Source organism: Nycticebus coucang, chromosome 4 (genome assembly GCF_027406575.1).
Source record: "Nycticebus coucang isolate mNycCou1 chromosome 4, mNycCou1.pri, whole genome shotgun sequence".
NCBI lineage: Eukaryota > Metazoa > Chordata > Mammalia > Primates > Lorisidae > Nycticebus > Nycticebus coucang.
The window spans coordinates 46,570,162-46,586,442 of record NC_069783.1 but is presented as its reverse complement, the minus strand read 5'-3'; the positions used below and the strand labels follow the sequence as shown (position 1 = coordinate 46,586,442).

Genomic DNA, 16,281 nt, shown 5'->3' with positions numbered 1-16,281 from the left:
TAAGCATATGCCACCACACTTGGCTTATTTATTTATTTATTTATTTATTTATTTTAGAGACAGAGGTCTCACTACATGGCAGGCTGGTCTCAAACTGGCTTCAACTGATCTTCCTGCCTTGGCCTCCCAAAGTGCTGAGATTACAGGTGTGAGCTACCAAACCTAGCCTATTTAAGTCTTATTTAATAAAGATTCTTAATAAAGTATATAATGAGTAATCTTGAAGAATTCTCATACTTCTTTTATTATTAGTTATTCTAGGTACTTGATTACCCCCAGCTTTTGGGGGTAATTTTCTTATCAAATATTATTTCTTTTAATTAAACTTTCATTTCAGATTATTGTAGAATTGAATGCAATTGCAAGATATAATACAGAGAGATCCCATGTACCCAATGATGTTCCTATGGCAACATCTTACAAAACTCAAGAGCAATGTCACAACCAAATTACTCACATTGACACACTCAATATGAAGAACATTATCATTACCACAGGATCCTTCTTGTTGCCCTTTTATAGACATACCCATTTTGCTCCCAACTTCACCCCTTCCATATCCCCTGGCAACTAGTGATCCATTCATTTCTATAATTTTGTCATTTCAAGAATACTACATAAATGAAGTAATATGGAATATAACATTTAAGGGTTGACTTTTTTACTTTGCATATTTCTCTAGATTTTATCCAGGCTGCTGTATATTAATAGTTTGTTCTTTTTATGACTGAAGACTATTGATGGTATGAATGGACCACTGTTTGTTTAAGCATTCATTCACTGAAAAATGCCTGGGTTGCTTCCAACTGTTGGCAGTTACCCATACATTGCTATAAGCATTTATATACAGGTTTTCTTTTTTTTTTTTTTATGAGACAGAGTCTCACTTTGTCAGTAGAGTGCCGTGGCATCACAGCTCACAGCAACCTCCAGCTCTTGAGTTTAAGCGATTCTCTTGCCTCAGCCTCCTGAGTAGCTGGGACTACAGGCGCCCACCACAATGCCTGGCTATTTTTTTGTTGCAGTTTGGCTGGGGCCGGGTTTGAACCCACCACCCTTGGTATGTGGGGCCAGCACCCTACTCACTGAGCCACAAGCACCGCCCTCATTTACAGGTTTTTGTATGAACATACACTTCCATTTCTTTTGGATAAATATCTAAGAGTGTTAATTTCTAGGTCATATGGTGGTTGCATTTTTAGTTTTTTAAGAAAATAGCCCCACAGCTAATATTTTACTGAATGGAGTAAAACTGAAAGCTTTTCTTCTTAGAACTGGAACCAGACAAGGTTTTCCTCTGTCACCTTTACTATTCAACATAGTGCTGGAAGTTCTAGCCAATACAATTAGGCAAGACAAGGAAATAAAGGGAATCCAAATGGGAGCAGAGGAGGTCAAACTCTCCCTCTTTGCTGACGACATGATCTTATACTTAGAGAACCCCAAAGACTCAACCACAAGACTCCTAGAAGTCATCAAAAAATACAGTAATGTTTCAGGATATAAAATCAATGTCCACAAGTCAGTAGCCTTTGTATACACCAATAACAGTCAAGATGAGAAGCTAATTAAGGACACAACTCCCTTCACCATAGTTTCAAAGAAAATGAAATACCTAGGAATATACCTAATGAAGGAGGTGAAGGACCTCTATAAAGAAAACTATGAAATCCTCAGAAAGGAAATAGCAGAGGATATTAACAAATGGAAGAACATACCATGCTCATGGATGGGAAGAATCAACATTGTTAAAATGTCTATACTTCCCAAGGCAATCTACCTATTCAATGCCATTCCTATTAAAATACCAACATCGTACTTTAAAGATTTGGAAAAAATGATTCTGCGTTTTGTATGGAACCAGAAAAAAACCCGTATAGCTAAGGCAGTTCTTAGTAATAAAAATAAAGCTAGGGGCATCAGCATACCAGATTTTAGTCTGTACTACAAAGCCATAGTGGTCAAGACAGCATGGTACTGGCACAAAAACAGAGACATAGACACTTGGAATCAAATTAAAAACCAAGAAATGAAACTAACATCTTACAACCACCTAATCTTCGATAAACCAAACAAGAACATACCTTGGGGGAAAGACTCCCTATTCAATAAATGGTGTTGGGAGAACTGGATGTCTACATGTAAAAGACTGAAACTGGACCCACACCTTTCCCCACTCACAAAAATTGATTCAAAGGACTTAAATTTAAGGCATGAAACAATAAAAATCCTCAAAGAAAGCATAGGAAAAACACTGGAAGATATTGGCCTGGGGAAAGACTTCATGAAGAAGACTGCCATGGCAGTTGCAAAAACAACAAAAATAAACAAATGGGACTTCATTAAACTGAAAAGCTTCTGTAAAGCTAAGGAGACAATAACCAAAGCAAAGAGACAACCTACACAATGGGAAAGGATTTTTGCATATTTTCAATCAGACAAAAGCTTGATAACTAGGATCTATAGAGAACTCAAATTAATCCACATGAAAAAAGCCAACAATCCCATACATCAATGGGCAAGAGACATGAATAGAACCTTCTCTAAAGATGACAGACGAATGGCTAACAAACACATGAAAAAATGTTCATCATCTCTATATATTAGAGAAATGCAAATCAAAACAACCCTGAGATATCATCTAACCCCAGTGAGAATGGCCCACATCACAAAATCTCAAAACTGCAGATGCTGGCGTGGATGTGGAGAGAAGGGAACACTTTTACACTGCTGGTGGGATTGCAAACTAGTACAACCTTTCTGGAAGGAAGTATGGAGAAACCTCAAAGCACTCAAGCTAGACCTCCCATTTGATCCTGCAATCCCATTACTGGGCATCTACCCAGAAGGAAAAAAATCCTTTTATCATAAGGACACTTGTTCTAGACTGTTTATTGCAGCTCAATTTACAATCACCAAAATGTGGAAACAGCCTAAATGCCCACCAACCCAGGAATGGATTAACAAGCTGTGGTATATGTATACCATGGAATACTATTCAGTTATTTAAAAAAATGGAGACTTTACATCCTTCATATTAACCTGGATGGAAGTGGAAGACATTATTCTTAGTAAAGCATCACAAGAATGGAGAAGCATGAATCCTATGTACTCAATTTTGATATGAGGACAATTAATGACAATTAAGGTTAGGGAGGGGGAAGCAGAAAGAGGGACAGAGGGAGGGGGGTGGGGCCTCGGTGTGTGTCACACTTTATGGGGGCAAGACATGATTGCAAGAGGGACTTTACCTAACAATCGCAATCAGTGTAACCTGGCTTATTGTACCCTCAATGAATCCCCAACAATAAAAAAAAAGAAAAGAAAATACCAAACTCATTTCCAAAGTGGCTGTACCATTTTACATTCTCACCAGCAATGTATGAGTGATCCAGCATCTTCACATCCTCATTAGCATTTGGAGTTTTAGATTTAGGTCATTTTTTGTTTTAGACATTCTAAAGGTGTGTAATTATATCCATTGTGATTTTAATTTACACTTCTCTGATGACTCATTAAGGAGAAAAGCATTTTTTCATGTGTTTATGTGTCATCTGTATGAAATGTCTATGGCTTTTGCCCATTTTCTAATTAGATTGTTTGGGTGTTTGTTGCTTTTTTTTTTACTATTGAGTTCTGAGATTTCTTTAAATTTCTAGTACTAGTCCCTTATCACTTACATGGTTTGCAAATTATCTCAGCTTGTAGCTCATCTTTTCATCCTCTTAACAGGGTCTTTTACAGAGGAAGTTTGTAATTTTGATGAAACTTTTATGGGTCTATGGTTTTGGTGTCAAGTCTAAGAATTATTTATCTAGTTTTAAGCCATTATTTCTTCAAGTCCTTTTTCAGCTCTCCCTTCTTTCTCTTCTTCCAGAATACTAATTACATACATATTATATATTTTGTTATAATCCTATAGGCCTCCTAGGATCTATTCTTTTTGCAGTTTTTGGCCATGGCTGGGTTTGAACCCGCCACCTCCGGCATATGGGGCCGTTGCCCTACCCCTTTGAGCCACAGGTGCCACCCCTCCTGGGATCTATTCTTTTTTCTTCTTCTTCTTCTTCTTCTATTTTTGTACTATGTTGCTCAGGTTAGGTGATTTATATTGCTCTACAGTAACTTTACTGATCCATTCTTCTGTTCCCTTCATTCTGCTCTTGATCTCATCCATTGGGTGTTTTATTCTATCCTTAGATTAGTCAGTTCTAAAAGAAAAAAAATTTTTTAAGACAGATTCTCACTTTGTCACCCTGGCGTCATAGCTCATGGCAACCTCAGACTCTTGGGCTTAAGTGATCCTCTTGCCTCAGTCTCCCACATATCTGGGACTGTAGACACCCTCCACAATGCCCAGCTATTTTTAGAGATAGAGTTTCTTGCTTTTCTCAGGCTGGTCTTGAACTCCTGAGCTCAGGCAATCCACCCACCTCAGCCTCCCCGATTGCTAGGATTACAGGCATGAACCACAGTTCTAAAATTTCCTTTTGGTTCTTCCTTGTATCTTCTGTTTCCTTGATAAGATTTTTCTCTTTCTTTGTTGAGGCACAAAAGCTTTAATACCTTTGTCAAATAATTCTGGTAGCTCTGTCATCTCAGTGTTGGCATCTATTGATTTTTTTTTTCATTCAGTTTTTTCTTAATGGTTCTTGATATGATGAATGAAATTTGATAGAAACTTAGAAATTTTAAGTACTATATTATGATATTCTGAATCTTATTTAAACCCTTTCTTTCAGCTGGCTCTCTGTGACATCAATCTGGCAGGAAAAGAGTAAGTGTAACCTCATTTCTGCCTCTGTTGATACTCCATGGAGAAGAGATTGGTCCTCAATAGGGCTGGCCGGGGTTAAGAGTTCCCATTTGGCAGGAGAGTTCCACTGATACCCTTCTGGCTAGGAAAAGTGCTGTTGCCTTGTTACTGCTAAGTTGGAGCAAAAGACATGGCTTCCGCATAGTCTGCACTGATGCTGGGGAGGGGGAGTCTTTTATTACCACCTGCTCAGATGAAAGCCCTCTTTGGTCTTCTCTGACACCACACTGGCAGGTGCCTAGAGAGGGTGGAAGTCTAAGCACTTCACTCATCTTTGTGGTGTAGGTATAGATACGGTCAAAGTTTTTTCTATGGTGTATGGCTAAAGCCATAAGTTTCCTAAATAGTTCTCTAAATTATAATCTAAAATTGTTTCTGTCCTGCCAAGTTTATCATTTCCTGCTCCTTTGGCCAGAGAGAGCAGGCTTTTGTTAGCACTCTTTTGTCTGTGCCCGTTTTTATTTCTGGGCTGCCAGCTTCTCTAACACATGTACAGTCCCGGACATCTGAGGCAAAAAACAAAAACAAGAAAAACATGGAATCTGCTACAGTTTTGTTTTTGGGTCTTAAGATTTGTAACTAAATGGGCGGCGCCTGTGGCTCAGTGAGTAGGGCGCCGGCCCCATATGCCGAGGGTGGCGGGTTCAAACCTCAGCCCCGGCCAAACTGCAACCAAAAAATAGCCGGACGTTGTGGCGGGAGCCTGTAGTCCCAGCTACTCCGAGGCTGAGGCAAGAGAATCGCTTAAGCCCAGGAGTTGGAGGTTGCTGTGAGCCGTGTGACGCCACGGCACTCTACCCGAGGGCGGTACAGTGAGACTCTGTCTCTACAAAAAAAAAAAAAAAAAAAAGATTTGTAATTAATCTGTTTTCATCCTTCCACTTTTCAGTGTCTTCTTATGTTTGTTACATATATATAATGTCCAAGACTTTTAGTTTTGTCATGGTAATATGGAAAACTGTCCACTTCATCTTCTAGAAGCAGACAATAGTTCATTTGCACACTGATCTTATGTCTATTTGCCTTGCTAAACTGGTATCAATTCTGATAGTATATTTTATTGGCTCTTCTACTTATATAATATTATCATTAGCAAATAATGGCAAGTTTGTATCTGCTTTCCCAATCCTCGTACCTTTTATGTCCTTTTCTTGCTTTAGTGTGTTGACTAAGATTTTGAGAACAATGTTTAATAGAAATGATGAGAGAGTTGAATGTTGAATTGAAATTTTTCTCCATTTCATAGAGAAACATTCAGCATGCCACCATGACATATGTTTTGCTATAAAGTTTTTGAAATGCACTTTATACATTAAGTTCCCTTCTATCCCTAGTATTAAGTTTTAAAATTATTTTTTAAAATACTACTAATAATAGACATCAAAGAATGACAATTAAAATAATCATACGACATGAGGAAGGGGGAGACAGAGGAGTGGGGAGGGGGAAGATGGGCGGAGGGAGGGTGATTAGTGGGATCACACCTATGGTGCATCTTACAAGGGTACACATGAAACTTATTAAATGTAGAATATAAATGTCTTAACACAATAACTAAGAAAATGCCAGAAAGGCTATGTTAACCAGTGTGATGAAAATATGTCAAATGGTCTATAAAATCAGTGTATGGTGCCCCATGATTGCATTAATGTACACAGCTATGATTTAATAATAAAAAAATAAAAAATAAATAAAATAGGAATCAGAGCAAGATGGCTGCCGAGTAACAGCTTCCCTGCAACTGGGCACTGTGAGTCTGGGGAGATAAGACTCCAGGCATCTCTGGCTGGTGGGATCTGCCTATAATCATCCCTTTGAGGATATAGAGAGTCAGCAAGAGACTTCTGGACCCCAAGAGGAGGACAAAAACAGTGGAAAACTGGCAAGTGGTTGTGTGTGTTCGATCGGTCTAATCCCACCGGCAGCTATAAGTACAGCAGCAGTGAGACTGCAAACAGGAAAGGCCTTACCTGTGAACTGTTTTGGTGTTTTTGGACTTGGCACTCAGTTGAACTGCCTTGGGGAGATCTTGAGCAGGAATGCAGAGAACTTTGGGCTTTGTCTAGGGCCCCAGACTGAGCCACTGAGCCGGACAAAGTTAATAGTGTTTGGCTGTGGGCTGTAGGGAGCCATTGTGAGAGAACTGCTGTGGCAAGCTCCGCCCTCAGGGTCGCAGAGTAAGGATTGGATGGGAGCTAGTAACCTAGTAACTCAGCAGCCTAAACGTGGGGACTGAGCTGCCTTACAGCCTTAACCCTCAGGGACAGAGTGAGACCTGTTTTGGCACACTGGGTAAGTGGATAGCCACTTCAGCAGTGATTCCAGCGACAAGCACTTTCCTGGGAAAGCTTCTGCTTAGCCAAGTTTAGAAGTTTAAGTGCCTTTTAAGATGGCTGAAGAGAGATTTAGGGTCTCCACCCTGAGGGGTTTGAGAAATCAGTGGAAGCCGCCAGTCATATCAGCATTGTGATTAACATCTCACACCCCAGAAGACCACCTGTTGCCCCGACAATATTCAACAAGATATATATACTGCTTTGGTTTTGATTGTTTTTCGTTTATTTTGTTGTTGTTGTTTTGTTTTTTAATTTCAACCTTTTCCATACAGATTTTTTCTTTTCTTTCTTTCTTTCTTTTCTTTCCTCATTTTTCTAGTTTAAATACAATTTCCCATTGCTGCCTTTTTCAATAATTAGAACTTCATTTTTCCTAGTGTTTCTACCCCTATTATTTGATTTTTCACCCAATTTTATCCCGTAAAGTTTTCTGTTTGCTTGTATTGATTTGATTTATAGCATTTTTGTCTTTCTTCTCTACTTGGTGGAGGTGGGGTACTGAGTCCAATCAGGTTAGCAAGGAGCTGCTGACCTCAAGGGAACCACTGAACCGGGCACCCCCAGAGGTTGGGTTTTTTTTAAGGTTGTGTCAAAGTACCCTACTGTACACCTATATTGCTCTCTCTCCCTCTTTCTGTGCTCTCTTCTTTTTGTCAATATTCCCTTTTACCCACCCCCTCCCTTTTCTCTATTTTCTTTTCTTTCTTTCTTTTTCTTTCCTTTGTCCCTTTTGCTCTTCAACCTTCTCATCCTTCTGGTCCTGTACCAAAAGGACTCATCGAAACCTTAGTCCACAGGCATGGGAAATTAAAGAGCAAGAGGAAGTGAAAGGAAAATTAGGGCAAGGAAAAAGATAAAAGAAATCACTCATGAGGAAGAACCAGCAGAAAACTCCTGGCAACATGAATAACCAGTCCAGAGCAACCCCTCCAAGGGACCATGAGGTAGCTACTGCAGAGGATTCCATCTACAAAAAAATGTTAGGAATGACAGAAAAGGAATTTAGAATACACATGATGAAAACAATGAAGGAAATGATGGAAACAATGAAGGAAAATGCTAATAATGTGAAAAATAATCAAAAGAAAATCCAAAAACAGAATCAAATAAGAGATGAACAATATGAAGACTATAGAAAGGATATAGTGGAGCTGAAGGAACTGAAGCAGTCAATTAGGGAATTTAAAGATGCAATAGAAAGTATCAGCAACAGGTTAGACCATGCAGAAGAACGAATTTTGGAGGTAGGGGACAAAGTTCTTGAGATAACTCAGATAGTTAAAGAGGCAGAAAAGAAGAGAGAGAAAGCAGAATGTTCACTGTCAGAATTATGGGACTTAATGAAGCGTTCCAACATATGAGTTATAGGAATCCCAGAAGGGGAAGAAGAATGCCCCAGAGGAATGGAAGCCATAATAGAGAATATTATAAATGAAAATTTCCCAAATCTCATCAAAGACTCTGACACACTGCTTTCAGAGGGATATCAGACTCCAGGTCTCCTCAACTCTAACCGAGCTTCTCCAAGACACATTGTGATGAACGTGTCCAAAGTCAAGACAAAAGAAAAGATTCTGCAAGCTGCCAGGAGTAAGCACCAGTTGAACTACAGGGGCAAATCCATCAGAGTGACCGCAGACTTCTCTAATGAAACTTTCCAAGCAAGAAGACAATGGTCACCTACCTTTAATCTTCTTAAACAGAACAATCTGCAGTCCAGAATTCTATACCCTGCTAAGCTAAGCTTTAAAATTGACAGAGAAATCAAATCATTTATGGATATACAAACATTGAGGAAATTAGCCACAACAAGGCCAGCTCTGTAGGAAATACTTCAACCTGTTCTGCACACTGACCATCACAATGGATCAGCAGCAAAGTGAGAACTCATAAATTAAAGGACAGAACCTAACCTCCACACTGATGCAAAAGATAAAACTAAGCAATAGACTCTCACAAAATAAGATGAATAGAATACTACCACACTTATCAATTATCTCAATAAATGTTAATGGCTTGAATTCCCCACTAAAGAGACATAAATTGGCTGACTGGATTTAAAAACACAAGCCATCCATTTGCTGTCTTCAAGAAACACACCTGGCTTCAAAAGACAAATTAAAGCTCTGAGTCAAGGGTTGGAAGACAATTTTTCAGGCAAATGGAATTCAGAAGAGAAGAGGAGTTGCGATCTTATTTTCAGATACATGTGGATTTAAAGCAACTAAAGTCAAAAAAGACAAAGATGGTCACTTTATATTGGTCAAGGGAAAAATACAACAAGAAGACATTTCCATTCTAAATATTTATGCACCCAATTTAAATGCTTCCAGATTCTTGAAGCAGACCTTACTCAGTCTGAGCAATATGATATCCGATAATACCATAATAACAGGGGAATTTAACACTCCTCTTATAGAGCTGGACAGATCCTCTAAACAGAAATTAAACAAACATATAAGAGATTTAAATGAGATCCTAGAACAACTGTGCTTAATAGACGCATATAGAACACTCCATCCCAAAGATAAAGAATATACATTCTTCTCATCACCCCATGGAACATTCTCCAAAATTCATCATATTCTGGGACACAAAACAAATATCAACAGAATCAAAAGAATTGAAATTTTACCTTGTATCTTCTCAGAGCACAAGGCACTAAAGGTGGAACTCAACTCTAACAAAAACGTTCGACCCCACACAAACACATGGAAATTAAACAACATTTTATTGAATGACAGATGGGTGCAGGAAGAAATAAAACAGGAAATCATTAACTTCCTTGAGCATAACAACAATGAAGACACAAGCTACCAAAACCTGTGGGATACTGCAAAAGCAGTTTTGAGAGGAAAATTTATCGCTTTAGATGCCTACATTCGAAAAGCAGAAAGAGAGCGCATCAACAAACTCACAAGCCATCTTATTGAATTGGAAAAAGAAGAGCAATCTAAGCCTAAACTTAGTAGAAGAAAAGAAATATTCAAAATCAAATCAGAGATCAAAGAAATTGAAAACAAAAGAATCATTCAGAAAATTAATGAAACACGGAGTTGGTTTTTTGAAAAATAAATAAAATAGATAAACCATTGGCCAGACTAACTAGAAATAGAAAAGTAAAATCTCTAGTAACTTCAATCAGAAATGATAAAGGGGAAATAACAACTGATTCCACAGAGATACAAGAGATCATCTCTGAATACTACCAGAAACTCTATGCCCAGAAATTTGACAATGTGAAGGAAATGGATCAATATTTGGAATCGCACCCTCTCCCTAGACTTAGCCATGAAGACATAGAGCTTCTGAACAGACCAATTTCAAGCACCGAGATTAAAGAAACAATAAAAAATCTTCCAACCAAAAAAATGCCCTGGTCCAGATGGCTTCACACCAGAATTCTATCAAACCTTCAAAGAAGAGCTTATTCCTGTACTGCAGAAATTATTCCAAAAAATTGAGGAGGAAGGAATCTTCCCCAACACGTTCTATGAAGCAGACATCACCCTTATACCAAAACCAGGAAAAGACCCAACCAAAAAGGAGAATTTCAGACCAATTTCACTCATGAATATAGATGCAAAAATTCTCAACAAAATCCTAGCCAATAGATTACAGCTTATCGTCAAAAAAGTCATATATCATGATCAAGTAGGTTTCAACCCAGGGATGCAAGGCTGGTTTAACATACTCAAGTCCATAAATGTTATCCACCATATTAACAGAGGCAAAAATAAAGATCATGTGATCCTCTTAATAGATGCAGAAAAAGCATTTGATAAAATCCAGCATCCTTTTCTAATTAGAACACTGAAGAGTATAGGCATAGGTGGCACATTTCTAAAACTGATTGAAGCTATCTATGACAAACCCACAGCTAATATTTTACTGAATGGAGTAAAACTGAAAGCTTTTCCTCTTAGAACTGGAACCACACAAGGTTGTCCTCTGTCACCTCTACTGTTCAACATAGTGCTAGAAGTTCTAGCCAATACAATTAGGCAAGACAAGGAAATAAAGGGAATCCAAATGGGAGCAGAGGAGGTCAAACTCTCCCTCTTTGCTTACGACATGATCTTATACTTAGAGAATCCCAAAGACTCAACCACAAGACTCCTAGAAGTCATCAAAAAATACAGTAATGTTTCAGGATATAAAATCAATGTCCACAAGTCAGTAGTCTTTGTATTCGCCAATAACAGTCAAGATGAGAAGCTAATTAAGGACACAACTTCCTTCACTATAGTTTCGAAGAAAATGAAATACCTAGGAATATACCTAACGAAGGAGGTGAAGGACCTCTATAAAAAAATTATGAAATTCTCACAAAGGAAATAGCAGAGGATATTAACAAATGCAGGAACATACCATGCTCATGGCTGGGAAGAATTAACATTGTTAAAATGTCTATACTTCCCAAAGCAATCTACCTATTCAATGCCATTCCTATCAAAATACCAACATCGTACTTTCAAGATTTGGAAAAAATGATTCTGCATATTGTATGGAACCAGAAAAAGCCTCATATAGCTAAGGCAGTTCTTAGTAATAAAAATAAAGCTGGGGACATCACTATACCAGATTTTAGGCTATACTCCACAGCTACAGTGGTCAAGACAGCATGGTACTGGCACAAAAATAGAGACATAGACACTTGGAATCAAATAAAAAACCAGGAAATAAAACTAACACCATACAATCAACTAATCTTTGATAAACCATACAAGAACATACCTTGGGGGAAAGACTCCCTATTCAATAAATGGTGTTGGGACAACTGGATATCCACATGCAAAAGACTGAAACTGGACCCATACCTTTCCCCACTCACAAAAATTGATTCAAGGTGGATAAAGGCCTTAAATTTAAGGCATGAAACAATAAAAATCCTGAAAGAAAGCACAGGAAAAACACTGGAAGATAATGGCCTAGGGAAAGACCTCATGAAGAAGACTGCCATGGCAACTGCAACAACAACAAAAATAAACAAATGGGACTTCATTAAGCCGAAAAGCTTCTATACAGCTAAGGAGACAACAACCAAAGCAAATAGATTACCTACACAATGGGAAAGGATATTCGCATATTTTCTTTTCTTTTTTTTTTTTTATTGTTGGGGATTCATTGAGGGAACAATAAGCCAGGTTACACTGATTGCATTTGTTAGGCAAAGTCCCTCTTACAATCATGTCTTGCTCCCATAAAGTGTGACACACACACCAAGGCCCCACCCCCCTCCCTCCGTCCCTCTGATATTTGCATATTTTCAATCAGACAAAAGCTTGATAACTAGGATCTATAGAGAACTCAAATTAATCCACATGAAAAAAGCCAACAATCCCATACATCAATGGGCAAGAGACATGAATAGAACCTTGTCTAAAGAAGACAGACGAATGGCTAACAAACATATGAAAAAATGTTCATCATCCCTATCTATTAGAGAAATGCAAATCAAAACCACCATGAGATACCATCTAACCCCAGTGAGAATGGCCCACATCACAAAATCCCAAAACTGCAGATGCTGGCATGGATGTGGAGAGAAGGGAACACTTTTACACTGTTGGTGGGACTGCAAACTAGTACAACCTTTCTGGAAGGAAGTATGGAGAAATCTCAAAGCACTTAAGCTAGACCTCCCATTTGATCCTGCAATCCCATTACTGGGCATCTACCCAGAAGGAAAGAAATCCTTTTATCATAAGGACACTTGTACTAGACTGTTTATTGCAGCTCAATTTACAATCACCAAAATGTGGAAACAGCCTAAATGCCCACCAACCCAGGAATGGATTAACAAGCTGTGGTATATGTACACCATGGAATACTATTCAGCCATTAAATAAAATGGAGACTTTACATCCTTCATATTAACCTGAATGGAAGTGGAAGACATTATTCTTAGTAAAGCATCGCAAGAATGGAGAAGCGTAAATCCTATGTACTCAATTTTTATATGAGGACAATTAATGACAATTAAGGTCACGGAGGGGGTGGGGGAAGGGGAGAGCAGAGAGAGAAAAAAGGAGGTAGGGGTGGGGAAAGGAAGAGTAGAGAGAGGGAAGGAGGGAGGGGGTGGGGCCTTGGTGTGTGCCACACCTTCTGGGGGCAAGACAGGATTGCAAGAGGGACTTTACCTAACAAATGCAATCAGTGTAACCTGGCTTATTGTACCCTCAATGAATCCCCAACAATAAAAAAAAAAAAAGAATAAATAAATAAATTAAATAATCATGATTTTTCTACTTTAATCTATTAATGTTATTGTTTAAATTATTTTTTCCTGTTAAATTAGCCTTATATTCCTAGTATAAAAACAACCAGTCATGATTTTTTTATGGATTGGTAGATTTGGATTGCTAATATTTTGAATTATTTTCTTTTGTGTTTCTAATATCATTGACTTTTCTTATACTGTCTCATGGAGTTTAGGTGTTAAAGTAAAGTTGAAGTTCAACAGTGTTCTCTCTATTTTTATTTGCTCTAGTAGACTTTGTGTAAAATTAGGAAACTTGATTTATTGCTTGGTAGAACCTAACATAATGTCTAGTAGGTCAGGAGTTTCCTTTTTGAAAATTTTTTATTACACACATATTCTTTTTAATATTAATATTAAAATATTCAATTCTTCTATTTCTTCTTGAGTAAACCATATTTTCCTAGAAACTTTTCCATTCTATTCAAATTTTCAAAAATGCTGTCAAAGATTGCTCATAGTTTTATTTTATTATCTTCTAAATGTTTTCAGGTTCTGTAGTGATATCCTCTTTTTTATTACTGATATTAGTTTTTGTGTCCTAGCTATCCATTTTAATTAGTAAGTCTCAGAAGCATTTTATCAATTTTTCCAGTTATTTCAAATAACCAGCATTGGCTTTATTGTTCTCTGTTTTATTTTTCTTTGCAACTTCATTTACTTCTGATCTTATAATTTTCTCTTTTTCACTTTCTTTGGACTTGTTCTGCTGTCTTATTTTTATTTTATTTTATTTTATTTTTTTGACACAGAGTCTCACTATGTCACCCTCGGTACAGTACCGTGACGTCACAGCTCACAGCAGCCTCAAACTCTTGGGCTTAAGCAATTCTCTTGCCTGAGCCTCCCAAGTAGCTAGGACTACAGGTGCCCACAACAACATCCAGCTATTTTTGTTGCAGTTGTCATTGTTGTTTAGCAGGCCTGGGCCGGGTTTGAACCCTCCAGCCCCAGTGTATGTGGCCAGCGCCCTAACTGCTGAGCTATGGGCATGGAACCTGCTGTTTTATTTTTAATTTTATCCAATGGCTGCTTAGCATATTAATTTTCAGTATTTTTTCTTCTTCACTACTTAAATATTTAAAACATATGTCTCCCTAAAATGAGTGCTTATATTTACCTGGCAAGGGAGAAACCATGATCATGAAGGTGGTTTTTCCAGGGCAAGGCTTATCCATTGCACTCCAGATGTACTAACACCTGAAATTTGCCACATGTGGGAAACTTGACTGCATAATTTGTGATAGTGGAGGACTGTGTTCATGCTTTTCCCTGTTTTTTTTATTATTATTATTATTATTAAAATTTTTTTTAATTAAAAAAAAACTGCTTACATGCTTTGGGATATGTACTAGTACTCTGTTATTTGGTTTAAAATATTGCATAATAATTTCTTTTAACCTATGGATTATTTGGAAGATATTTCTTAATTTCAATTTTCTTAATTTTCAACCATACGAGGATTTTTGAAGATACTGTTATTTATTTATAGTATAATGGAATTGTGCTAAGAAAACTATTCTGTATAATGTCAATAGTGTTATATTTATGAAACTGCTTTATGGAAAAGTCTAACATGAATTCTTATTTTCTCAAGTGCTTTAAAAGCATGTGTATTTAACATAGTTTGGGGGCATAATAACATATATCTATTAGATATATTGTTCAATTTTTTTCTTTTTTCCTCAAAGCCATGTGTTGCCAGAATTTTTTTTTTTTTTTTTTTTGAGACAGAGTCTCACTAGGTTCCCCTCAGTAGAGTGCTATGGCATCACAGCTCACAGCAACCTCAAACTCTTCGGCTTAAGAGATTCTCTTGCCTCGTCCTCCCAAGTAGCTGGGACTATAGGTGCCCGCCACAACACTCAGCTATTTTTTTGTTGTAGTTGTCATTGTTGTTTAGCAGGCCCTGGCCGGGTTCAAGCCCACCAGTCCCTGTGCATGTGGCTGACGCCCTAACCACTGAGCTAGGGGTACCGAGCCTGCCAGAATATTTTGAAAAATTTTTTTATCCTTTGTATGTGTCTATTCTATTAATAACAGAGAGAAGAATCTTAAAATCTTCTACAAACTCTGTGGATTTTCCTATTTCTTTGAGTAGTAGATCAACTCAAACTAATCTGTGTTTTATGAGGAAGGGGTTGGGCATATGCTTTTTTAACTTCAGTAAGGGCTACCATACTGCTTATAAGAATATCTTTAGTCATTTGAATCATACCAGCAGAGAAAGAGAGTTCTTACCTCCTGACACCTTTTCCACATGTGGTATTCTCTACCTTTCTATAATATTTTTTTGCCATTCTGAGCAACAACAGGTATTTTGTTGAATTTCTGTGATTAATAATGGAGTTTGAGTCATCACTGATTTGGGTATTTTTGTTTTGTTTTGAAACAGGGTCTTGCTATGTTGCCCAGGCTGGAGTGAAGTGGCTATTAGCAAACACAATCATAGTACACCACAGTCTCAAATTCTTGTACTTTGTTGTTGTTGTTGTTGTTGCAATTTGGCCAGGGCCGGGTTCAAACCCACCACCTTTGGTATATGGGGCTGGTGCTACTCACTGAGCCACACGTGCCACCCCACAGTCTCAAATTCTTGGGCTCAAGGGATCCTCTCATTTAGCCTCCCAAGTAGCTGGGACTAAAGTTGTATACCATTGAGTCACCAGTGAGTTTTGATATCCAGTGATGCTATTAAGAAAACTGTTGTAATTCTGTATCTTGTTTCTTCTCTGTCATCTAATTTTATCTCAAAGCTTTTATATTTTTCTTTATTCATGGTATTTTGAAATTTCATAAGAGTGTATCTTCCTTCTTTCTTTTTTTTAAGGCATAGTCTCTGTTGCCCAGGCTACAGTGCTGTGGCA

At 37.8% G+C, this 16,281-nt stretch overlaps 1 non-coding gene across 1 annotated transcript; it reads left to right on the top strand.

Annotated features, from left to right (window-relative positions):
* The first annotated feature begins 14,526 nt into the window (after window positions 1-14,526).
* LOC128585310 (U1 spliceosomal RNA) lies at window positions 14,527-14,689 on the top strand. The gene has a single exon (XR_008380021.1). It is a non-coding gene; the product is annotated as a U1 spliceosomal RNA (small nuclear RNA).
* Window positions 14,690-16,281: the final 1,592 nt, after the last annotated feature.